The following is a 26,002-nucleotide window of genomic DNA, read 5'->3' as shown; positions in this document are numbered from 1 at the left end:
TTTTTCTTTTCTTTTTTTTTTCATAATTTCATTATCTAACCTGAGGTCTATTTAAAATGTTACTTCCATGTCAAATCAACTACATTTCAGAAACTTCCCCAGCTGTTTTGACAGTTTTTTTTTTTTTTTTTACATTTTGCTAATACTTTTTGTGAAAAAAGATAAACATTTTTTTTTTTTGTGTTGTTGTTCTGAAGTTGGAGTGCAGATAAATCCAGAAGTCTTTAAGATATTGTTATATTCTTTTAGATTCTGTTTCAATACAATCTTTCCTTTTTGTATATTAATTTTTAAAACCATTTATGGTTAAATCCTAGAGACAGGAGGTTCTCAATGTTGCTGCATCTGTAAACTATTAAATTTTACCCAATTGCAATTGTCTAAATCCAAATATGGGTCACATGGCATCAAGCTAGTTTTTCTTGTCCAACAAAGATCTGAAGTACAAATAATGTTGAAACTAGAAATGTACCTTTATTTATTAATATAAAACAATGCCAAAGTCTTGATTTGATACAACATTATTACGACTAAGCAGCACATGTGGCTCTTCAGTTAGTGCAATATCTAGTTTTTGGATTTAAGAAATATACGTCTAAAAATTAGGGATTATCATTAGGGTTCCAAACACCAAAGATGCTAAAACTTGACTGCTTTTCTACTGATTTTCATATTATTCTTTTTCTGCTCTAACAATGTCTGGGTGTCAGAGACTAAAAATCATAAAGATCCCAAATTTGGTGCGAGAGGCCTAAACCAGACCCTGCTAAAATAACAGTCACTGTTTTCTCCTACATCTACGCATATGTATATGCAGTAGATATGCTCTCAATATGTAGCTTACAGATCCCCTGAAAGAAAATTCAGCAACATTCCATATAAAATTAAGCACAAATACACAACTATCTATTCACATACGGTATGGTCCTCATTCATGAAACATAGCAACTTTGGTCCTCATTCATGAAACATAGCAACAAGCAGAGCAACTTTCTGTATAAATCAGCTGTAAAACCATTCTCATTAAATTCAATGCAACAATTTCCATAAGAATGGATTTATGAACAATTTACACAGACATTCCTTCTGCTCATGTTTCATGACAGGGGCATATAGAGTGTAAACTATGAACACATGAGCTGCTGTTGAGTTTATGAATGAACAAAGCTGTGCTTGTGTGAATGCATTACTGCTGGCCAAGACAAACATGAGTGAGCCCAGCTGAGCAGCGGAGAACCAGTTACATGCTCATCTGACAAATCTGTGCTGGAGTCAGCTGCTGTCTGAATAAAAGCATCAGAGAAGATCCATGATGGACTCCAGCTGCATTATCATTTCTCCTCCTACCTCCACTGAGTCTGACCATATCCACATCTGAGGGAGCATACTTCCCTACCACATAGTATGCAAAAACCAGTAAGTCAGATGTCCGAATAAGCAGTATCCATGATACAGTAGGTGAACAATACCGGATGACCTACTGCATCTGCTGAGATTCTGAAGTGCGCATCCACTGGACACTGTACCCATCATGTCACGAGAACTGAAGCGATGTCATATTCAAAACACCAGAGTTGAGCGGTATTAAGCAGATGTGTGGATCTGTTGCATACATTTGTTGATCGAGCGCGCATGTGGATCTGTTACGAGCATCTTGAATTGAGCAGATGAGTGGATCTGATGTGGCATAAGCCCTAGGTATACTTCCATTTTGACGCGAACACTCAGCGTCTGCGTACAATTGAACGCGAGCCTGTCAAAGTATAATCCATATAACTGTATGCGCATTCACAGGCAGCTGGCGCATGCGCACTACGTTTGATCTGAGACACTGGACTTTCTCTTCAGGAGTTTACACCCATAAAGGTGTCTTTATATTCCTTCAGACTTGAGTTATACAAATGCAGGTAATCTCCAGACCTCCTCAGACATGCGTTCTTGACAAACAGCACATCCACTGTTGTTTTTACCTTCATCTCCTGAAGTAAAGCAGCAATCTTCTAGCGCTTCTTTGTGACAGCAACGGCTCAAAATGTAATTGTTGCCACCATGTGGACTCACTTATTAATGCAAATAATTCCAGGCACATGTGCATTCTGCACATTCAAAGATGCGTGGTTAGAAAAATTGGGCTGCACACATTCAGTGCTCGCGCACTCTGCTGATGATGAGATTTGTGTCATGCGTCTTGTACGCATCTGACAGAAGTATACTTTGGGCTTTATGTGGATTGCTGTGTGCGCATGTGGATCTGTTGCTTGCATTTGTGGATTGAGTGCGCTTGTGGATCTGTTAAGTGCATTTATGAATTGCTGTGTGTGTGTGTGTGTGTGTGTGTGTGTGTTGTGTGTAGATCTATTGCGTGCATTTGTGGATTGTTGTGTGTATTTGTGAGATGTTTTGATACTGTTTAATCTCCATACATATCAGCCACAGTCCTTGCCACTTATGTTTCCTCAGATCAACAACTCTCATTGAAAATGAATGATGTTTAGTCTGTCTGTTGTCAGGTTGAACTCTATGAACCGTTTCATCATCATCTACATGTTCTACCTCTGGATGATGATGATGATCAGATTCAGGCTCTTTCTGCTAAGATTTTCCTGTAGGTGCCTGAACTTGTGTTTAACGCATGGTTCCTTTGACCAATGAATTTCCATTTTTTTTTATATCCAGTTGTTTGTTAAATGAATATGTATTTTTTTTTAACAATTTCATAGGTATTACACTCACAAAGAGCAATCTCTAGCGGCTGAAATATTTCAGAGCTGAGCATAACTATAAACATTATATGTCACTATAAAAATTTACATGACTTTTCTAGTCCTGGAAGTCACGGTTTTAAAATTCCTTGATACTTCCAGGTTGTCCATGACCATGTGAACCCTGGACCTTTTTACTAATATTAAACTTAAAACAAACCATGTCATTGTGGCTACATATATGTAAATATGTGATTGATTATTCCATAATGTTTCAATTAAAGCAATAAGCAAGACCAATTCAACTGCGGAACGCAGTCCAAATCAGGCCCGTTTTAAATTGTCAATCCTTGGCAAGGTTGGCTTAACAGTTATTTCCCTGTTTCTCCAAAACTGCTTTCCTTACGGTGAAAACATGCCATTTTTATACATGTGCTTCTATTTATTGCAAGACTGGAACACCTGCCGTGCGCTTTGGAGAATGTGTGTCAAACATTCAGTTTTAAAATCAGTGTGATGCCTGTACATTGCAATCATATTCTCAAAGCCTCAAAAATGTAAAATGTCAGTTGTTACTAGAATGGACTGACAAGTACTTGTTCACACTTTCGAACGCAACTAGTTCTCAACCATTATGCAACAAGATTGTAACCTAGATTTATGTGAAGACGCACTATAAATTCTCTTGAATCAGTCTCATTTATGCCAGTTCTGAAAGCACTTTTTAAGCGTGATCTCATGAAAATTACGTAACTGTGGCAAAATGTTTGCAAAATTATATTACGTGGTTCATTAGACGTATCGCTGCAGTCATGAGGTGAAATGTCCACTGTGTTGTGCTACAAGAGAGTTAAATGTTCTCCCAAAAAGATGAGGATTTTAAGGTTAACGTTCTGAGTTTTAAATAACAAACTCCCTACCATAAACCTTAAACCTAAACCTAACCGATGTGTCAGAAAAAGCAAATGTGAGATGAAAAACTAAATTTCTGAAGCAACCATGTCATTTTGTGCTGCTTTTTTGTCACTTTCAGCTTACGTGTCGACTCACATGCTCTTCAGGACTCTTACCTGATCTTTTGCATCGCAAGTGCAACGTTCTATCAGTTGACCTACTGCGCAATTTGATCGCACTCTAACAAGCTTGTAAATGTAATTAGTTATGTAATGCAAAGGTTAATATTAGTCATGCACTATAGTGAAAGTGTTTAGATCTCATAAGATAGCATTGTGTGAGGAACACAGCAAAAGTAAGTGCTTATGAACTGATGATCTGCCGTTTTAGTCATGATTTGTGTGTAAGTGAATAAAAGGCCTAATTGTTGATGTAGCACCTCTAGTGTTCATTTCACCAGGAAACTGCCACGATATGGACAATGTGCCACATAAAATCATTTTGCAACAATGTAATGTGATTCTATGAGACCACGTTGCACTTTTTGGTTTATGTTATAATGTTTTGTCTCAAGTTCCACTGTCTTTCATGACATATAAAAATGAGAGCTATAATGTTTATATGACATGATGTATGCTGTTTTATTCATGTAGTGAATATTATGCTATATAACAAGACTGTTATCTGTTCATGTTAGCTTTTTGTTGACAAAAGGCTTTGGTTAGGCAACTGTACCCCAAACGTCCTGGTTACTTTCGTAACCTCCGTTCCCTGATGGGAGGGAAAGAGACGAAGTAGGGGTCATTCTTGGGAGCCCAAAACACCTCTGGTCTTTGAAAAAAGGCCAATGGGAATTGGCCTTTTTTACATACCACTCCCTCGAATATACGGGTAAAAAAGGAGCTGGTATGCAACCACTCATTCAGGTTTTGTGCTGAGGAGCCGAGACAAGGTCCCGGCCATTTCAGCGGGTAGTCCAGCGTTGTGGCAGGAGGGACACAACGTCTCGTTCCCTCCATCAGGGAACGGAGGTTACGAAAGTAACAAGGATGTTCCCTATCTGTCACTCACTTGACGTTGTGTCGATGTAGTGACACTAGGGGTCCCTATACGAAATGCCACAACTAGCTTAACTGTGTTACGTGAACTGGTGGTGCAAGATGGGCAGACCACTGTGTGCCTCGTAGCCAGCGCACCAGGCCGACATGTAACCTCCCTCAATGTTGTTATGAGCATCAAACGGTCCTTCAGGGACAAGTCGACTGCCCAAAAGATAGGGACAGGCTAGCCCAGTCTTGACCTCTTATCCTCTTTTTTCTCTCCACAAAAAGGAGTGAAATTTGTTAACCAACTGGGGCCACCAGTGTTTACGTCGGGGGGAGGGGTATTTTGAGTGGAAATGGTCACATGGTCTTGCCGAGCCTTGTCGGAAGTATTTCATGTAGAGAAGTCCCATGGTAGGTCCTACCCAACGGGGGAGGAGTTTCTACAAACATGGTGACTGTGGCAGAGGGGCCTCTGCCCAAGGAAGATGCAGTTTACCAACAGGGAAATTATTTAGCGGAAGATATACGTCACATGGGGTCACCTATGGGGAACCAACACATGCGGAGAACCTACCCTAGTACAGGGCTTAGTTAGCACATGTACTGAGCCTGCAGCAAGTTTCTCACGCAAAATCATCTGCCACAGGGCTCGGAGGAAGTCATCCAGGGAACACACTTTGTGAACACTACTGGGAGTCAACAGCACACGTCTTCAACTCAGGGGAGGTGAAAGGCACTATGCGCAAGCGATACACCCGGCCAGCTGTCCCGGACTTACCTGTTCATACCTAGCAAGACACGGGACGAAACCGGCTCAACCCGGAGATTGTAGAACCTCGCAAATGTGTTGGGTGTTGCCCAGCCCGCTGCGCTGCAAATGTCTGTTAGAGAGGCGCCACTGGTCAAGGCCCAGGAGGCCGCCACACTCCTGGTAGAATGGGCTCGTAGCCCTGCAGGGGGCGCAGGATCACGTGAGAGTAGTCAGGACCGAACTCAGGGTTGGATCTGCCTCCTCCTGGGGCAGCGCTTGCAGGTTCACCACCTGATCCCTAAATGGGGTCGTGGGAACCTTGGGCACATAGCCCGGTCGGGGTATCAGGATCACGTGAGAGTAGCCCGGACCGAACTCCAGGCACGTTTCGCTGACAGAGAACGCTTACAGGTCACCTACCCTCTTGATGGAAGTGAGCGCAGTCAGGAGGGCAGTCTTTAAAGAGAGTGCCTTAAGCTCAGCTGACTCCAGGGGCTCAAAGGGGGCTCCCCATAGACCCTGAAGAACTACAGAGAGGTCCCATGAGGGAATGAAGTGCGGTCTGGAGGGATTCAACCTCCTGGTGCCTCTCAGGAACCTGATGATCAGGTTGTGCTTCCCTAAGGACTTACCGTCCACTGTGTCATGGTGTGCTGCTATAGCGGCTACATACACCTTCAAGGTGGAGGGGGACAGCCACCCCTCCAACCTCTCCTGCAGGAAGGAAAGCACTGATCTGACTGCACATGTCTGGGGGTCTTCGCATCGGGAAGAACACCACTTAGTGAACAGACGTCACTTCAAGCATACAGGCGCCTCGTAGAGGGAGCCCTAGCCTGAGTGATCATGTCTACCACTGCGGGTGGTAGGCCACTTAAGTCTTCCATGTCCCGTCCAGGGGCCAGACATGGAGATTCCAGAGGTCTGGTCGTGGGTGCCAGATGGTGCCCCGTCCCTGAGAAAGAAGGTCCTTCCTCAGGGGAATTCACCGGGGGGGGCTATCGCAAGGAGCGTGAGGTCCGAAAACCACATCTGGGTGGGCAGTAGGGTGCTACTAGGATGACCTGCTCCTCGTCCTCCCTGACCTTGTACAGGGTCTGTGCAAGTAGGCTCACTGGGGGAAATGCATATTTGCGTAGTCCAGGGGGCCAGCTGTGTGCCAGTGTGTCTATACTGAGAGGTGCCTCGGTCAGGGCGTACCAGAGCGGGCAGTGGGAGGATTCTCGGGAAGCGAACAGGTCTACCTGTGCCTGCCCGAATCGACTCCAAATCAGCTGGACCACCTGAGGGTGGAGCCTCCACTCTCCCCTGAGGGTAACCTGTCATGACAGCGCGTCCGCTGCAGTGTTGAGGTCACCTGGGATGTGAGTGGCTCGCAGCGACTTGAGGTGCTGCTGACTCCAGAGGAGGAGACGGCAGGCGAGTTGTGACATACAACTGGAGCGTAAACCTCCTTGATGGTTGATGTATACCATCATTGCTGAGTTGTCTGTCCAAACTAACACATGCTTGCCCTGGATCAATGGCCAAAACCTCCACAGGGCGAGCAGAATTGCCAACAACTCGAGGCAGTTGATGTGCCAACGTAGCCGTGGGCCTGTCCAGGAGCCGGTGGCTGCCTGCCCATTGCATACAGCACCCCAGCCCATTTTGGAGGCGTCTGTCGTAACCGCGATGTGCCTGGAGACCTGCTCTAGGGGAACGCCTGCCCGTAGAAATGTGAGGTCGGTCCAAGGGCTGAAGAGGTGGCGAAAGACCGGTGTGATGGCCACACAATGTGTCCCACGGTGCCATGCCCATCTCGGGACTCGAGTCTGGAACCAGTGGTGAAGCGGTCTCATATGCATCAACCCGAGCGTGTGGCCACCGCTGAGGATGCCATATGCCCCAGAAGCCTCTGAAACTGTTTCAGTGGAACCGCTGTCTTCTGTCTGAATGCCTTCAAACAGGTCAGCACCGACTGTGCATGCTCGTTCGTGAGGCGTGCCATCATCGAGACTGAGTCCAACTCAAAGCCGAGAAAAGAGATGCTCTGAACCGGGAGGAGCTTGCTCTTTTCCCAGTTGACCCGAAGCCCTAGTCGGCTGAAGTGCAAGAGCACCAGGTCCCTGTGCGCACACAACACATCCCGAGAGTGAGCTAGGATTAACCAGTCGTCGAGATAGTTGAGGATGCGAATGCCCACTTCCCTTTATGGGGCAAGGGCTGCCTCTGCGACCTTCGTGAAGATGCAAGGGGACAAGGACAGGCCGAAAGGGAGGACCTTGTACTGATACACCCGACCCTCGAATGCAAACCGCAGGAAGGGTCTGTGTCGAGGTAGAATTGAGACGTGGAAGTACGTGTCCTTCAGGTCTACCACCGCGAACCAATCTTGATGCCGGACGCTCGTTAGAATGCGTTTTTGCGTCAGCATCTTGAACGGGAGTCTGTGTAATGCCCGGTTCAGTACTCGCAGGTCCAAGATTGGCTGCAACCCGCCGCCTTTCTTCGGTACAATGAAGTAGGGGCTGTAAAACCCCTTCTTCATCTCGGCCGGAGAGACAGGCTCTATCGCACCCTTCCGTAGGAGGGTAGCGATTTCCGCGCGCAAGGTACCGAGGTGAAGTGGATGCCGCTGAACCTGGGCGGACACCTGGCCAACTGAATTGCATAGCCGAGTCGGACGGTCCGGATCAGCGATCGCGATGGGTTGGAAAGCGCAAGCCAAACATCCAAGCTCCGGGCGAGGGGGACCAAGGGGACAATCTTGTCGGACGGGGCCTCACGGCAGGGTGGAGCCTAAGGTGCCACGTTGTGCCGTGGCCGTGCTGAGTTCAGGGACATCGAAGCACTTGCCTGGCTCCTTGTGACCACCCCCGGAACAGCCTGGGATGGGAAGGAAGAGGTTTGTCCTCGTGACCCGTGGAGACCGTCACATCGGGGGCGGATTTGTGCCACAGTTGGGCACGCAGGGGCAGGGAGGCCACCGCTGGAGCGCGAAACCTGCCGAAATGGAATGGTGGACGGTGGTCGTGATGACGGCCGTGCGCACCGGGAATGTGACCCAGGGAACAAGGAAACCGCTCTTTTGCTGAACTTTTGGGTACCGCAGCCACTTGGGCATGCGGCGAAATTAAATGAAAAGGTAACAGAAGATTCTTCTCCTGACCCTCCACCAGGGGATGGAGTGGTCTGCTTACCAACTCCAGAGCAGCGGGGAAAAATTTAGCTAGCTAAGCTACCAACTACTAGACAGAAAAATACGTTGAGTTGAGATGAAAGATACTTTTCAGAGAAAGAAGCTAGTTACATTACAAGCTACACAAGTAGCTTGCTACATTTAAGCTACTTCATTTTTTTTTTCCAACCAGATGCACAGAGCACAAGGACATAGACACAGCATCTAAAAGACTTATTCAAATGATGTTTATCAAAGCCATTGTACAGTATAGTATAAGCATTCTGTATTTACATGGTGCTTAAAGGTAATGGTATACATGTCCAAAAAACATGGTAATTCCATGGTACTTTTTATGTGTTTTCATGTCGGCTACTAAGTGTTTTTGAACTCTTTTGGTTGTAAAATGTCTTTCGTTCACAAGCTGCACACGTGTTGAACTTAAAAAAGACCTTCTTTATCACTGGCAAACGAAAAGATGCATTTGCAGGTTTTGGTTTCCAGTGATTGTAGATAAATATCCAGTGCAACTCTCTTTGTTCTCCGTGTTTTATTCTGTCACTGTGTTCATGAGTGAGATATTCTCCAAACAATTCAGTGCCCACATGAACAATCTGAGGGTTTCAGACTGAATTGTGAACCGATTCAGATCATTTTGCTATCACGTATGACCAATTCATTGTAAAGAACCAAAGAGTGATTAATTTGTGAATCACACATCTTTAGTTCTGATTCAAAACTGCAGCAGTAAACATCGGATACACGGCTTGATATAAAATGCAGCGCTGTAGACCTGCAGCGCTTTTGTCAACATTACGCCACTACCTAATCAATAAAATAGCTTTGCTACTGAATAGCTGCTTGATCTAAAAGCTAGTGAAGCTACTGCACATCACTGGCAATTTTCACTAATTGTTCACATCTTAACATTTGAACTACTCCTATGAGACGGCTGTCAAGTATTCATGGAATATCATGCTCCTTCTCTCATTAGTCTCCTGAGATAACCAGCATGAGTTATATATGAGCAGTTTGCATCTTTTCTGCAATTTCGTCATCAGTTGGCCAAACAGACTGTCATTAATGAATTATTCAGCACCACAAACAGTGAAAAACAGGAAACAGGAAGGAAGCAGTGGAATGACAGTAATCTATACTGCCGATAAAAGCAACAAGGATTGGCTTTCCGACAGTTTTCCAGACAGTAATCAGGTCTGTGCGGGAGGAACCATTTCTAGTGCTGTCATTTCAACAGTAAATATGCATTAAATAAGCATGGCAGAAGGGTTTTGAACACCTCCAACCAGTTCTCATGACAGACCGCATGCCAAGAGATGCTGCATCTCAAACATGCATGATCTGCACGCTCACATTTATATCAGCAGGTAAAACCACTTCCTCCATTATTCCTTGTGATCCTTCCACCAATACTGATTACAGCTGTAATGTCCTTCACACTTCAGTCCTCCCATAAAAGTCATACAGTAATAAAATCATAAATAATAATAAATATGAGGAAGTAACACAGAGTGAATGAAGAGGTCACTACAATTACATTTTCACTCATGGAACATTTCTGTAACTGCTGATCTCCTGGGATTTTCAAATACAACAGTCTCTAGAATTTAGAATGGTGCCAAAAACAAAAAACATCCAGTGAGTGGCAGTTCTTTGGACGAAAATGCCTTGTTGATGAGAGAGATCAGCAGAGAATGGCAGGCCTGGTTTGAACTGACAAAGTCTACGGTAACTCAGATAACCACTCTGTACAATTGTGATGAGAAGAATAGCAACTCAGAATGCTATTCTGAGATGTGGGTTGGTGCTGTTTTGGCGGCACAAGGGGGACCTACACAATATTAGGCAGGTGGTTTTAATGTTGTGGCTGATCAGTGTATACACACACACACACACACACACACACATATATATATATATATATATATATACACTGGCGGCCAAACTTTTTAATAATGTAAAGATTTTGCTGTTTCGTAAGAAAATTGATACTTTAATTCACCAAAGTGGCATTCAACTGATCACACAGTATAGTCAGGACATTACTGATGTAAAAAACAGCACCATCACTATTTGAAAAAGTGATTTTTGATCAAATCTAGACAGGCTCCATTTCCAGCAGCCATCACTCCATCACCTTATCCTTGAGTAATCATGCTAAATTCCTAATTTGGTACTAGAAAATCACTTGCCATTATATCAAACACAGTTGAAAGCTATTTGGTTCATTAAATGAAGCTTAACATTGTCTTTGTGTTTGTTTTTGAGTTGCCACACTATGCAATAAACTGGCATGTCTTAAGGTCAATATTAGGTCAAAAATGGCAAAAAAGAAACAGCTTTCTCTAGAAACTCATCAGTCAATCACTGTTTTGAGGAATGAAGGCTATACAATGCTTGAAATTGCCAAAAACTGAAGATTCCATACAAAGGTGTACACTACAGTCTTCAAAGACAAAGGACAACTGGCTCTAACAAGGACAGAAAGAGATTTGGAAGGCCCAGATGTACAACTAAATAAGAGGATAAGTACATCAGAGTCTCTAGTTTGAGAAATAGACACCTCACATGTCCTCAGCTGACAGCTTCATTGAATGGGCCTGGGTAGCTCAGTGGTAAAAGATGCTGGCTACCACCCCTGGAGTTCACTAGTTTGCTAGTTCGAATCCCAGGGCGTGCTGAGGGACTCCAGCCAGGTCTCCTACGCAACCAAATTGGCCCGGTTGCTAGAGAGGGTAGAATCACATGGGGTAACCTCCTTGTGGTCGCTATAATGTGGTTCGTTCTCAGTGGGGCGCATGGTGAGTTGAGCGCGGATGCCGCAGTGGGTGGCGTAAAGCCTCCACATGTGCTATGTCTCCATGGCAATGCGCTCAACAAGCCACGTGATAAGATGAGTGGGTTGATGGTCTCAGACGCGGAGGCAACTGGGATTCATCCTCCGCCACCCAGATTGAGGCGAATCACGACGTGACCACAAGGACTTAACAGCGCAGTGGGAATTGGGCATTCCAAATAGGGAGAAAAAGGGGAAAAAAGAAAAAGAAAAGACTCAGGGGTGCAGGCCTTATGGGAAGAATTGCAAAGAAAAACCACTTTTGACACAGAAAAACAAAAAGAAAAGATTAGAGTGGGCAAAGAAACACAGATGTTGGAAAACAGATAATTGGAAAAGAGTGTTATGGATCTTAACCCCATTGAGCTTTTGTGGGATTAGCTAGACTGTAAGGTGCATGAGAAGTGCCCGACAAGACAGCCACATCTATGGCAAGTGCTACAGGAAGTGTGGGGTGAAATGTCACCTGAGTATCTGGACAAACTGACAGCTAGAATGCCAAGGATCTACAAAGCTGTCATTGCTACATGTGGAGGATTTTTTGATGAGAATCCTTTGAAGTAGTTTAAGAAGTTCTGTAAAAAAAATTTCAAACTGTAATAGTAATATTTCATGTTATTAATGACTATACATTGAGATCAGTTGAATGCCACTTTGATGAAGTGAAATTTCTTTCCATAAGAGCAAAATCTGTACATTATTCCAAACTTTTGGCCACCAGTGTGTGTGTGTGTGTGTGTGTGTGTGTGTGTGTGTGTGTGTGTGTATATATATATATATATATATATATAAAATACAGATAATTAAAATGCATTAAATTATTGTGGCACACAAGTAAAGCATTAAAAAAGATGGTAACACTTTACATTAAGATTCCATTTGTTAACATTAGTTAACAACATTAGTTAAAGCTGCACTATGTTATGTTTAATATTTAGGATATATTTGATAAAACATAATGTTTATTTATTGGATGTCAATTTTTATAATGTTTTATTTTTGTTTAATACTTCGATGTACAGCACATTGGTCAACAATGGTTGTTTTTAATTGTGCTTTATAAATAAATTTGACATTTGGCATTTGACTATGTAAGATTTTTTTGGTTACAATTAACAAAAGTTCATTAAAGTTCAAACCATGTCCTTGTCTTACCCCGATTCACTACAGTAAGCCTACAATAATTTTTTTTTTTTTTTTTTTTTAGGAAATTTGAGCTGTAGTGTCAGATTTGTTGTGAAATTGCAGGCTTACGTCATTCGTTCTTGTGTGTTTATGTCATATCCAAAAGCTGAGAAAGGAGATCTGGCTGTGTTGTGAGAAGCGAGATGCAAGTGCGACAGCAATAGCTGTTCAGTCAGTCCAGTCATGGTTTCAGGATTCAAGACAGCAGCGGAGTGAAATCACTTTCCTAATGGATGAAACTGTTTTTTTTTTTTTTACTGTTTGGTGAAGTTGTTTACCTGCTATACTGCTTGCATATGTTTTCTGGTATGGTTGTTGAAGCTAATATTGTTTGTCATGCTTTAATAAATCGAACATTACTCACTGATCGTGATGTGTTTATAAGTTTCGTTTTTTTTCAGTGAAGTTACTGTTACAATCTTACTAGTATTCATGACTTCTGAGTATTTTATAACATTGCTGCAGTTTCGAGGTTCCCAAATTGCGTGACTAAATGTTTGTGCCGCAGTTTTCTTAGGCTATTTTTTTCTTTCTTTGTTTTACCTCAGTCACAGAAATGCACATGTTTTTGTCACTTTACTGTTCTTGTAGCAGAAAAATGAAAAAAACATTTTGTTGATTTTTTTATTTATCTTTATGCCAGACAAAGACCTAATGGTCTAAACGATGCAAGCAAGTGTAAGCCAATAAAGTATTTTTGGAGCAATAAATCCATGTATGGACACTTGCCATTTTATCCTTTTATCTTTTGTATACACAGATCTAAAAAGCCATTATAGGTGCAAAGGTGGTTCCCTATGAATTTCAAGTTGTCTATATTGTACTGATTTCATAGCACAGTAATGTTTATTAATTTGTTTAGAGTGTAACCATCTCTTTGTTGAAACTTTACTTCCAAATAAACGATGAAAAATGTATTACTGTAATTGTTATATTGCATATTTCTGCATATTATTTTCATGTTCAAAAGTATTTCATCATTATTAAATCCATCTTTTGCATTTTTATTTTACAGTCTTTTATTTTTGCAGTGCATAGACCTAATATTGTAGTATTACAGTTCACTAGCATTGTCCACTGAGGCTGTGGATTTTAATATTAAAATATAGCTGCAAGCAGCAATGATGGGCCCAAGCACACCTGGTCCATTTCCACCCGGTGGCCTTCGGAAAACAATGCAAGGTGGATACATGCATTTGACATTGTTCTAAACCATTTTGAAGCAGTTTGGGTAAATGTAAGAGGACTATTGTAAAGTTTGTTGCAAGAGCCACACTTCCTGCTGCCAGGTGGTGGTGCTATGACTGTGACCCAATATAGTCACATCCATGTGAGCAGCCCCCAAGACTAAACATACATCTCAATTTATTTACATTTACATTTATCAACATTGTCTTTATTGATTTTGGATCTTAAACACTACAAACAAACAAACAAGCAAAAAAAAAACAAAAACAAAACAAAACAAAAAAAACATGAGAAACACCACACAGGATTACACTTAGGATTTTACCTTCGTGCATTTATACATTGATAGGTTTGTGTGATAGTTCTTGGTGCATATTAAATCACAGAAATAAATTATTTGGATCAGATTCTTTCATAAAGTCTATGAAGGGATTCCATATCTTTAAAAAAAATTCAGATTTTCCTTTAACAATATAAGTAAGTTTCTCCATGGCTAAACAATGGGACAGTTCTTGTAACCATTGTTTAATATTTGTGCCTTCTGTATCTTTCCAGTGAAGGGCGATTCCAAGTTTCGTTTGCAGTAAACTGAAAATCAACAGTTTCTTGCATGAGCTTGATAATGTACAGGTCTCAGGGAAAATATTAAGTATACACAGTTTTGGGCACCTAGGGACCCTTTGCTGCACCACTTGTGTCAAAAAGTCCAAGACCTTTCCCCAAAAGAACTGAATTACATGACAATCCCATAGACAATGAAATAAGGTGAAACTGAACTGATTCCTTTTTCAGTTACATTTTATACATTGATCAGGAATTTTGAGATCAAATTTATGTAACAATTCAGGTGTGATATAGACTCTCATGATCTATTTGTACTGTAGAAGTTTAAATTTTGTATTTATGGTTTGGGTTTGTGCCTGTAAGCAAATATACTGCCACTCCTCCTCCGTTATATTTTCTCCTATATCCCGACACCATGCCCGCCCCCTACAGAGTGCTTTAATACAATCTTTTCTGAAGAGGATAAGGTTGGTAAAAGAAGAGAGTAGTGCCTTGCCTTTTTAATAAAATCCTTGATCTGTAGATATTTGAAGAAATGGGTACCCGGTAGATCAAACTTTTGTTTTAATTCTTGAAAACTAAGCAGGATATTATTATCATACAAGTCTACCACCTTACTGAGGCCCTTTTGTGCACCACATTTTAAATCCAGCATCGTGCGTTCCTGGTGTAAAATCTGTATTTCCCCAGATAGGGGAAAATTGTGATAGTTGTGGGCTCTCTCCAAGATGCTTCAAAACTTCATACCATATTACTATTGTGTGTTTAATAAAGGGATTAGAAGTGATCTTCTTCAGTTTGAGCAGTGGTGCTGAGTACAAATATAAATTCAGTGGTAGCTGTCCAACCGTGCTTGCTTCAATCCATAACCATGGGGTAGAGTTTTCATCTGCGAACCAGCACATAGCTGCCCAGTAATACCATTTAAGATTCGGGCATTGTAGCCCTCCTATTTCATATGGAAGGTACAGAAGGGAAAGCCTTAGCCTAGGCCTTCTATTTGCCCAGATAAAGTTGGTGAAGAGTTTCCTCATATTACAAAAACAAATTGTACAGTGGGGGAAGCAATAAAGATTGAAATAAGTATAAGAATTTAGGAAGGACATTCATTTTTAGTATGTTAATGCATCCAATCTGAGATATCAGTAAAGATATCCATTTGTTAATTGACTCAGTGAAAGATTTAGTCACATAGCTGTAATTACTGGGGATCAAGTCGCTCAGGGCTGGTGTGATATTAATACCTAAATACTTAAAACCTTGTTGTGCATTGTTGAATGGAGTCTGGATAGGGGGTATAAGACACTCTGATTCTTTAAGAAATAAAATCTTAGATTTGGTCTCATTCACTTTATAGCCTGAAAAGGTTCCAAACATATTAATAAGGCTCAACAGGCAGGAACTGACGTTTTCAAGTTGGACAAAAATAATATAATGTCATCCGCATATAGAGCTAGTTTATGCTCAAGGCCACCAATACAAATTCCTGAAATATTTTTGTGTTCTCATATTGCAACGGCCAAAGGCTCTATGGCCAATGTAAAAAGAAGGGGTGACAGGGGGCAGCCCTGGCATGTGCCTCGAGAAAGCTGAAAAGTTTTAGAGATCACATTGTTAGTCAATATCTCCACTGTTGGGTTAGAGTACAAAATTCTTATCCATTTTATGAAGTAGGGACCAATTCCAAAGCGGGAGAGAGTTTCAATAAGGTAGTTCCACTCCACCCTGTCAAATGCTTTTTCCCCATCTAGGGAGAGTAAAGCTGTGTCAGGGACTTCTTTTTTATTATGCATAACATTGAGCACACGGCGTATATTATGAAAAGCATGTCTGCCTTTTACAAAGCCATTCTGATTGGGATTGATTAGATGTGGTAGGTATTTGTCCAGTCTACTGGCTAAAACTTTGGCAATTATCTTTGTGTCTGAGTTCAAAAGGATGATGGGTCTGTAGGAACCACATTTTGATGGATCCTTCCTCAGTTTTAAAATTAAAATTATAAGTGCTGAATGTAAAGAAGGGGGAATCTCATTTTTAACAAATGATTCATTTATCATATTGAGTAGGGGGGTTATTAATTTTTTACAGAAGATTTTACACACATCTATAGGTATCCCATCGGCACCTGATGCTTTCCCACCATTCATACTACTAATGACTGCACACACCTCTGTCTCTTCAATTGGTCGATCCAAGGTTTTAATATCTTCCTCGGTTAGTGATGGAAGCTTAATCCCATTCATAAATGCATTTCTGTTGGATGGATTTATGGGAGGAGTCGATTTATATAGGTTTTCATAATAGTTCCTGAAGACATTATTAATTTCAATAGGGGATGTAATCTTTTGTCCATCTAAGTTTTCTATTTCGTTTATCGTTCCTTCATTTTTTATGTACTTTTATTCGACTACCAGCCTTCTCTCCTTGGTCGTAATATGTTTGTTTGAGTCTGGTTAAGTTAGCTGCCTCCTTATTAGTAGATAGCTCATTAAATTCAGCTTTAAGTAACAAAAGTTTCCTATCTGTCACTCACTCGAAGTTGTGTCGATGTAGTGACACTAGGGGTCACTTCTGGGAGCCCCAAACACCTCTGCTTTTTGAAAAAAAGCCAATGGAAATTGGCGAATGGAATTTGCATGCCACTCCCCTGGACATACAGGTATAAAAGGAGCTGGTATGCAACCACTCATTCAGATTTTCTCTTCGGAGCCGATCGGTTCTATTCATTGAGCCGAATTCACCGAGTTCATTCACATCATCTGCTGGATTTACAATGCATTTCAGCGGCTTCTCCCCCCTCTGCACCCGTGGACTGCAGAGAACGTCCCTGGGCGCTTCGGCAGAACAGCAAAAATAAAGTATATTCTAAAAGAGTATATTTTCAACTCTAAAAGAGCGGCACACACGGAATGTCTTTTTAAAGATTCCTTTCCGTTTGTGTGTTATTCCTTGTTGCGATTGTCATCTCTCCACTTCTGACGGCCACGATCGCTGTCTTACGTGTCTGAGCGCTGCCCACGTGGAGACTTTGTTCGTGGATGGGTCTTGTCCTCATTGCGAGAACATGACCATGGCAACGTTGCGGTTGCGGCTTGCCTTCGTTAGAAAGCAAGCCACCCCAGTGGCTCCCCGCCTCGGTCCTTCTACCTACGGGTATGAGGCCGTGTTGGTTAGCACTGGAGGCGATTTGGGGACTCTAATGGGACCACCTCTGCCGGGTAACCCCCCACAGACCTCCAATTCCTCAGCACCCTCGCTTGCCCCGGTCAGGCTCTCGGATGAGAACGCTGGCTCGTCTCAGGGCGAGTTCGACCTCTTATTTGGGCCCGGGGAAACGATGAGTTGTCGAGCGCAGCATCGGAAAGCGGGCTCGTCCATTCTGATGCAGAGGCTTTGGCTGGGCTTCCCCCTTTGGGCATGGTCGCCCAGTCTCAGGCCGACGCGGAGATGATGGACATGCTTTCTCGGGCAGCCGCGAGCGTCCGGCTAGAGTGGAACCCTTCGCTCTCCCCTGAACCCTCATGGCTCAATGATTGGGTCCTGGGCCCAGAGCGCCGCTCACGGCCGCGCCCCACCCCGGTTCCTTTCTTCCTGGAAGTGCATGAGGAACTGACAAGATCGTGGGGGGCACCTTTTAACACCCGGTCCCGATCTTTCAGCTCCCCCGCTCTCACTACCCTCGATGGTGGGGCGGCCAAGGGGTATTCGGTGATCCCCCGGTGGATAAGGCGCTCGAGGTGCAGACCCATCCAGGGCCTGTAGATTTATGTTATCTCTGACGGCTAAGGCCTGCGGTGCCGCTGGACAAGCCGCCTCCGCCCTGCACACCATAGCTCTCCTGCATGTACACCAAGCCAAGGTGCTAAAAGAGCTGTATGAAGGTAGTTCTGACCTGGGATTGATGCAGGAACTGTGCTCGGCGACCGACCTCGCTCTCCAGGCGACAAAGGTCACAGCGCGGTCTCTCAGGCAGGCGATGTCCACCCTGGTGGTCCAGGAACGCCACCTTTGACTCAACCTGGTCGACATGAGAGAGGATGACAAGGCACGGTTTCTTGACGCCCCCACCTCCCAGGTCGGCCTGTTCAGCGACACCGTTGAGGACTTTTTCCAGCAGTTCTCGGCGGTGAAGCAGCAGATGGATGCCATTCAACATATCCTGCCCTGGCGCAGCTCAAGACCCCACACCCTGTCTGCTCGTCGCCAAGGGTGTCCTCCTGCAGCAACATCACTGGCTCTGCTGCAGACCGCCCCCACGGCCTGGCCCCGGCGTGGAGCCCACCGCAGGAAGCAGACACCACCCGTCTCATGGCCGGCCGCCAAGAACCCTAGGAAGGCTTCGAAGCGCCCCTGAGATGGCTGATCCAGAGGCGAGGAGACCCGCTTCCACGGAGCTGGTAGACAGACCACTCCATCCCCCGGTGGAGGGCCGGGAGGAGAATCTTTGGTTTCATTTTTCGCCGCATGCCCAAGAGGCTGTGGTACCCAAAACTTCAACAAAAGAGTGGTTTCCTTGTTCTCTGGGTCACATGTCAGGTGTGCATGGCCGTCATCATGACCACCATCCACCGTCCCATTTTGGCAGGTTCGGACCTCCAGCGGCGGACCCCCCCCTGCCCCTGCACGCCCAGCTGTGGCACAAACATGCCCACACCGGGTTGGTTCCGATGAACTGCGGGGACGATATTCCTCCTCCCCCCTCCCCGGCCAATCTTATGGTGGGTATAAGGAGCCAGGTAAGTGCTTCGATGTCCCTGAACTCAGCACGGCCACGGGGCTTGAGCCCCCTCGACGTGGCACCTCAGGCTCCGCTGCGAGGCCCCACCCGCTGGTACGTCCGACGTGATTATACCCATGGTCCCCCTCGCCTGGAGTTTGGACGTGTGGCTTGCGCTTTCCAACCCATCGTGATGGCTGACCCGGACCGTCCGACTCGGCTACGTGATTCAGTTTGCCAGGCGCCCGCCCAGGTTCAGCGGCGTCCGCTTCACCTCGGTGAAGGGCGAGAATGTCGCTACCTTGCGTGCGAAGATCACTACCCTTCTACGGCTGGGCGCAATAGAGCCTGTCCCTCCATATGAGATGAAGAAAGGGTTTTACAGCCCCTATTTCATTGTACCAAAGAAAGGCAGTGGGTTACAGCCAATCTTGGACCCGCGAGTACTGAACCGGGCCTTGCACAGACTCCCGTTCAAGATGCTGACGCAAAAACGCATTTTAGCGAGCGTCCGGCATCAAGATTGGTTTGCGGCGGTAGACCTGAAGGACGCGTACTTCCATGTCTCAGTTTTACCTCGACACTGACCCTTCCTGCGGTTTGCTTTCGAGGGTTGGCAGTACCAGTACAAGGTCCTCCCCTTCGGCCTGTCCTTGTCCCCTTGCATCTTCATGAAGGTCACAAAGGCAGCCCTTGCCCTGCCAAGGGAAGTGGGCACCTGCATACTCAACTACCTCACTCTCGAGAGTTACTGTGCGCACACAGGGACCTGGTGCTCAGGCACCTCAGCTGGCTTCGGGTCAACTGGGAAAAGAGCAAGCTCTCCCCGGTTCAGAGCATCTCTTTTCTCAGTTTGGAGTTGGACTCAGTCTCGATGACGGCGTGCCTCATGAACAAAAGTATTCAGACAGAAGACAGTGGTTCCACTGACAAGGATCCTGGGGCATATGGCATCCTCAGCAGTTGCCACACCACTCGGGTTGATGCATATGAGACCACTTCTGCACTGGCTTCAGATTTGATTCCCGAGATGGGCATGGCGCCGCGGGACACATTGCGTGGTCATCACGCTGATCTGTTGCCGCCTCTTCAGTCCTTGGACTGACCTTGCATTTCTACGGGCAGGGGAACTGCTCTAGGGGAACAGGTCTCCAGGCGCGTCATGGTTACAACGGATGCCTACAAAGCCGGGCTGGGGCGCCGTATGCAACGGGCACACAGCCACTGGCTCCTGGACTGGCCCGCGGCTGCGTTGGCACATCAACTGCCTCGAGTTGTTGGCAGTACTCCTCACCCTGTGGAGGTTCTGGCTGTTGATCCAGGGCAAGCACGTGTTGGTCCGAACAGACAACACGGCGACGGTAGCATACATCAACTGCAAACGCGGTCTATGCTCCCGCTGCATGTCACAACTCGCCTGCCGTCTTCTCCTCTGGAGTCACCAGTTCCTCAAGTCACTATGAGCCACTCACATCCTGGGCGACCTCAACACCACAGCGGACGTGCAGCCCCAGGTGGTCCAGCTGATTTGGAGTCGATTCGGTCGAGCACAGGTAGACCTGTTTGCTTCCTGGGAATCCTCCCACTGCCTGCTTTGGTACGCCCTGACCAAGGCACCCCTCGGTATAGTCGTGCTGGCACACAGCTGGCCCCCTGGACTACGCAAATACGCGTTTCCCCCAGTGAGCCTACTTGCACAGACCCTGTGCAGGGTCAGGGAGGACGAGGAGTAGATCATCCTAGTAGCACCCTACTGGCCCACCCACACGTGGTTCTCGGACCTCACGCTCCTCGCGACAGCCCCCCCCCTGTGAATTCCCCTGAGGAAGGACCTTCTTTCTCAGGGACGGGGCACCATCTGGCACCCATGACCAGACCTCTGGAATCTTCATGTCTGGCCCCTGGACGGGATGTGGAAGACCTAAGTGGCCTACCACCCACGATGGTAGACACGATCACTCAGGCTAGGGCTCCCTCTACGAGGCACCTGTATGCCTTGAAGTGGCGTCTGTTTGCTAAGTGGTGTTCTTCCCGACGCGAAGACCCCCAGAGATGCGCAGTCGGATCGGTGCTTTCCTTCCTGCAGGAGAGGCTGGAGGGGCGGCTGTCCCCCTCCACCTCAAAATACCCCCCCCCCGGCGGGGTGTGGTCTTCGCGGTGTCTTCCCCTTCAGAGTGACATCCCCCCCGACGTAGACATTTATGGCCCCAGTCGGTTAACAAATTCCATGCTTTTTGGGGAGAAAAAAAGAGGAAAAGAGGCCATAGCTGGGCTAGCCTGTCCCTATGTTTTGGGCAGTTGACTTGTTCCTGAAGGACCATTCGACACTCATAAGAGTGTTGGGGGATGTTATGTGACGGCCTGGTGCACTGGCTACGAGGTACACAGCGGTCTGCCCATCTTGCACCGCCAGTCCACGTAACACAGTTCAGCTAGTTGTGCCGTTTTGTATAGTGACCCCTAGTGTCACTACATCGACACAACGTCGAGTGACTGACAGACAGGGAATGTCCTGGTTACTTTCATAACCTCCGTTCCCTGATGGAGGGAACGAGACATTGTGTCCCTCCTGCCACAATGCTGAACTACCCGCTGAAATGTCTGGGACCTTGTCTCGGCTCCTCAGCACAAAACCTGAATGAGTGGTTGCATACCAGCTCCTTTTATAACCGTATGTCCGGGGGAGTGGCATGCAAATTCCACTTTCCAATTTCCATTGGCCTTTTTTCAAAAAGCAGAGGTGTTTGGGGCTCCCAAGAGTGACCCCTAATGTCACTACATCGACACAATGTCTCATTCCCTCCATCAGGGAATGGATGTTATGAAAGTAACCAGGACGTTTTTGTCTAACCTCTCAAGTATCTTGCTCAGAATTTTCTTCTTCTAAATTTTTAATTTCTTGCTCCAGTAAAATAATTTTTTGGGTGAATTTATTTGTCTTGGACCTAGTAAAGCTAATAATTAGTCCCCTGATATAGGCTTTAAATGCCTCACCCCTTACAGATGCAGAAGTTTCACTTGTATTCAGCTCAAAAAATATATCAATTTGATTTCCTATAAATTTAACAAACTCGGGGTTGTGCAGCCATTTGAATCCAGGCACCATCTATATGGACTTTTATGTAAGGTTGTAAAGGTGTAATTGAGAGATAATGATGCATGATCCGAGAGAACAATGCTACTGTAGTGACAGTTAGAAATACGGTCAGACAGAGCCTTCGAAACAAGGACATAATCTATTCTAGAATAAGTTTGATATGTTGAAAAGTAACAAGAAAATTATTTCTTTGTTAGGTTTTGGGATCTCCAGATATCACTTAAATTCAGATCTTTGATATATTGATTAACTATGTGCCTACTTTCCGAGTGAGAAGTATCAATACCTGTAGATCAATCTAAATTCGGCACCAGGGTACAATTGAAATCCCCAGCAATTATTAAGCTTCCCTGAAGAGAGGCCAAAGTCAGGAAGAAATTATGAAAAAATGCTGGCTCATCCGAATTTGGTCCAGGTGAAATGGAACTGATTTGTGTATAAGAATAGCTCCCCCTCTGGAGTGCAAGCCATATGATGCTGCTATAACTTGGCCTTTCCATCTCCTCCGGAGTCATATAATTTCAGCAGACAATAGATGTGTTTCTTGAAGGAATAACATTTTTGAGTGCAGATAATTGATCCTATTCAACACTTTTTCAATTTAATGGGATTAATAAGTCCCCGAACATTCCATGAAGTTAATGTGATACTGAGGTCAGATGCAATAGAAAGTAGAACAAAAGAAAAAAAATTGCAACCCCTTTGATGATCCAGCTATCAAGGCAACCAGTTGTCGCGCTAAACTGCACCAATGTTGTGATGTGTATATATTGTGGCAGGGTGAGCAAGAGACAGACACAGTGGGTGTGGCGTCAAGCCTCGGAGAGGCATTTATTGGAAACAAAAATAAACGTAAAAATGTCCAAAAGAGGTAGTAAAGTGTCCAAGGGGGAATAGTGTTCATAATAAAGGGGAAATCTGGCATCCTCGTGGTGAACGGGGCTCCGTGAAAGGGGCGGGGTAGTGTTCATAGGAAAGCCCAGGCACGAGCTGGGTCAGTCGGCCTCTCACGCTCCCCTCTAATGTTCATGGCGCGTGGGGCGGCGGCGTCACTGGCGGCCTGTCTTCCTAGGCCCATGGCAAGAGTGAGGGGAAGGCGGCCCGGCATCTATCCCGTCGGCGGCAACGTGAGCAGTTCACCCCCGGCGACTCGTTACGGCGTCCGGGGGTCCGAAGAACGGGTCCGGCAGCACATCCACTCATCCGATCCCTCCCAGCTCTGGTCCTGGGTGTGCGAGGATGCCAGTGTGTGCACACATGGAGATTTGAAGCCGGGTCCCTGAGAAGAGGTGCACACTGCGTTTTAAAGACAGCGGTGATGAAGCATTATCCACATCAGGTGTGCTTCATTCACCAAACGAGGCTTATTAATTATGCACCTCTTCTCGTTCTCCCGCCCAACTCCCATCGTGAGCCTGGCTGAAGGGTGGCCCTAAGAGGCGGGGTGATGATGACGAGCCAGAGTGGTGGATCATTCCCCCACAATATGGAGAGAGAGAGAAAAAAAGGGGAACCACACACACAAAACATCTACAATTATGCATAAACCTGCTGCGTGCAGGAGAACTATCTGCACGCAGAACACCCCCCCCCTCTCCACTTCTATGACTAAAACACTAGTTATATTATCTAACGGTCCTCTAATAAAGGCCTCATCCTCGGCAAGTCTCTCAGTAAAGGTAGAAAAATCCTCTCATACCTCTCACACTGCCGTCAGAACCTCCTTATGTTGCGAAAGGAACTCCATCTTCAGGGCATTTATGGCTAAAAGAATTATGCTGTTGTCGGGTGGAGTACCTCTGCGATGTCAGCAGTGGTAGCGGCCTGCATACCGTCCATGTTCGGCTTGGATGCTAAATCATTAGCCTCCTCGGACATATCGAAATTCTCTTTCTTATCTCATTTTCTTTGTGGATGGGACGTCATTATGTTTTATGAAGCATATAACAAATACAGGGAAAGGAGTTATTTATGGTTTTCAGGACGTGATAAAGCTTTAAGGATGATAAATTCAGAGAGCGCTGGAAAAACGTGACTGCTCAGCAACCCCACATAACCGGAAGTCCCATACATCTTGAAATGAACCACCACATCCTCACACGGTTCTACATCAGCACTGTAGAGAGCATCCTGACTGGCTGCATCACTGCCTGGTACGGCAACAGCACCACACTCAACCGCTACAGTGTATTTTTATTGTATACAGTCTTCTTATTTTGTGTATACTGTATATTGTATATTATTAGGTGAATATTGTATATTGTGTTGTGTAACAAGATATGTCAACTGTGTTATGTGTAAATCAGATGTTTATTGTAATTGTCATAGTGCTATGTTGCATGGAACTGCACCCAAGACTTTCACCCACTGTTGCACTTGTGCATATAGTTGAGTAACAATAAAGGGATTTGATTTTGATTTAATTGTGAATTTTTTTGTAAATGATTAATTTTACATTTTTGCTATAATTTAATATAATTATTTATTGAAAAATATGTAGATCTAAAGATTATATTGTAATTAAGTCATTTGCCATTTTATTTATCCTTAAAATGGCTTTAAATTAAATGAACAAATGTAATTCAAGGCAACAGGTGTTAAGTTGGTTTAAGTAGATTTTAATATGATCACAGAAGTCATTTAGGCTTGTAATTTCATTGCAAATCTGTGGCAAATTTCTTTTATTGTTGCATTTTTTCTCTGTTCACTTTCAAAATAAATGAAGTACATTAACTTCAAGTCTGCATTCATAATTAATACGCACACCTGTTTAAATAGCCTTTAAATTAATGTTGGGCAACTGAGGACATAACATAGGTAAGAATAGTGCATGTCCACCCATAGAATAATTATTAAAAGCAAAAATTAGCAACTGGTTACCAATAAAAAAACTATTGATCCATGACGTTGCCACAACGTCATCATGACAGACTGGCACCGTTCCAAAGTTACGCTCTGGCAATGAATCCAGGAATTTCACTTTTCCGGTTGTCACAACGTAATCAGTTACATTGCCATGATGAAAGTTTGGTCATCAAATTACGGTGCAGTTAGGAAATCGCCGCGTTATTTGGCTAGCTGGGATTACAAAATGGCTGAATTTGCTGCAGCTTTTCTCAGATTTTGTGATGCAATTTGCTGCATTTTTTGGGATTGTTTTGCAGTGAAAACTCACAAATCATTATATACCTCTGTAATTGTGTTAACTACATTGTAAATGCAATTTCATGTAAATATTTTAGTGCAAAATAACTGAATATGCAGTTAGCAACCAAAAAATAAATAAATAAATAAATATATATATATATATATATATATATATATATATATATATATATTTTGTCTGCTCTGCTTTGTCAGTTGTTATGTGTTTCTCTCCCGTTCATTTACCTAGTTCCCATCGTGGATGTTTTGTTTGTTTTATTCCACAGTTCTTTGTTTTGCCGTGTTCCTGAGTTTTCTATGTTAATTTATACCACACCTTGTTTCTTAATTAAACTTCTTAAGCCGCACCTAGATCCGGCTCTTGTGTTTCCCTTCGAATCGCTACAGAACAACTGACCGCAAAAATGGATCTAGCGGCGATGTTCATTCAGCTGAGCCGGGAAGACTTACCCATTATGGATTATTCCCGCCGTTTCTGCACCATTGCCTGCCTCACAGATTTTGCGGACTCCCATCTCAAGGCGATATACCGGATTGGTTTAACAGCTCACCGATGGAGGGAATTGTCTGAGATAGGAGACTACACATGGAGGGAGTACGTGAGGTTAACACAGGAAACTCTCGCTTCTGAGGATCCTCCTCTCTCAGTCCTGATCCAGGCTTCCGAGCCTCCCATGCC

At 44.6% G+C, this 26,002-nt stretch overlaps 1 protein-coding gene across 2 annotated transcripts in view; it reads right to left on the bottom strand.

The window, feature by feature from the left end:
* LOC127456160 (tetraspanin-4-like) overlaps positions 1 to 26,002 on the bottom strand; it is a 173,088-nt gene that overhangs the window by 9,362 nt on the left and 137,724 nt on the right. The gene's annotated exons all lie outside the window — the stretch shown is intronic.

The sequence above is a fragment of the Myxocyprinus asiaticus genome, chromosome 18 (genome assembly GCF_019703515.2).
Source record: "Myxocyprinus asiaticus isolate MX2 ecotype Aquarium Trade chromosome 18, UBuf_Myxa_2, whole genome shotgun sequence".
NCBI lineage: Eukaryota > Metazoa > Chordata > Actinopteri > Cypriniformes > Catostomidae > Myxocyprinus > Myxocyprinus asiaticus.
This window is presented reverse-complemented; position numbering and strand designations above follow the sequence as displayed.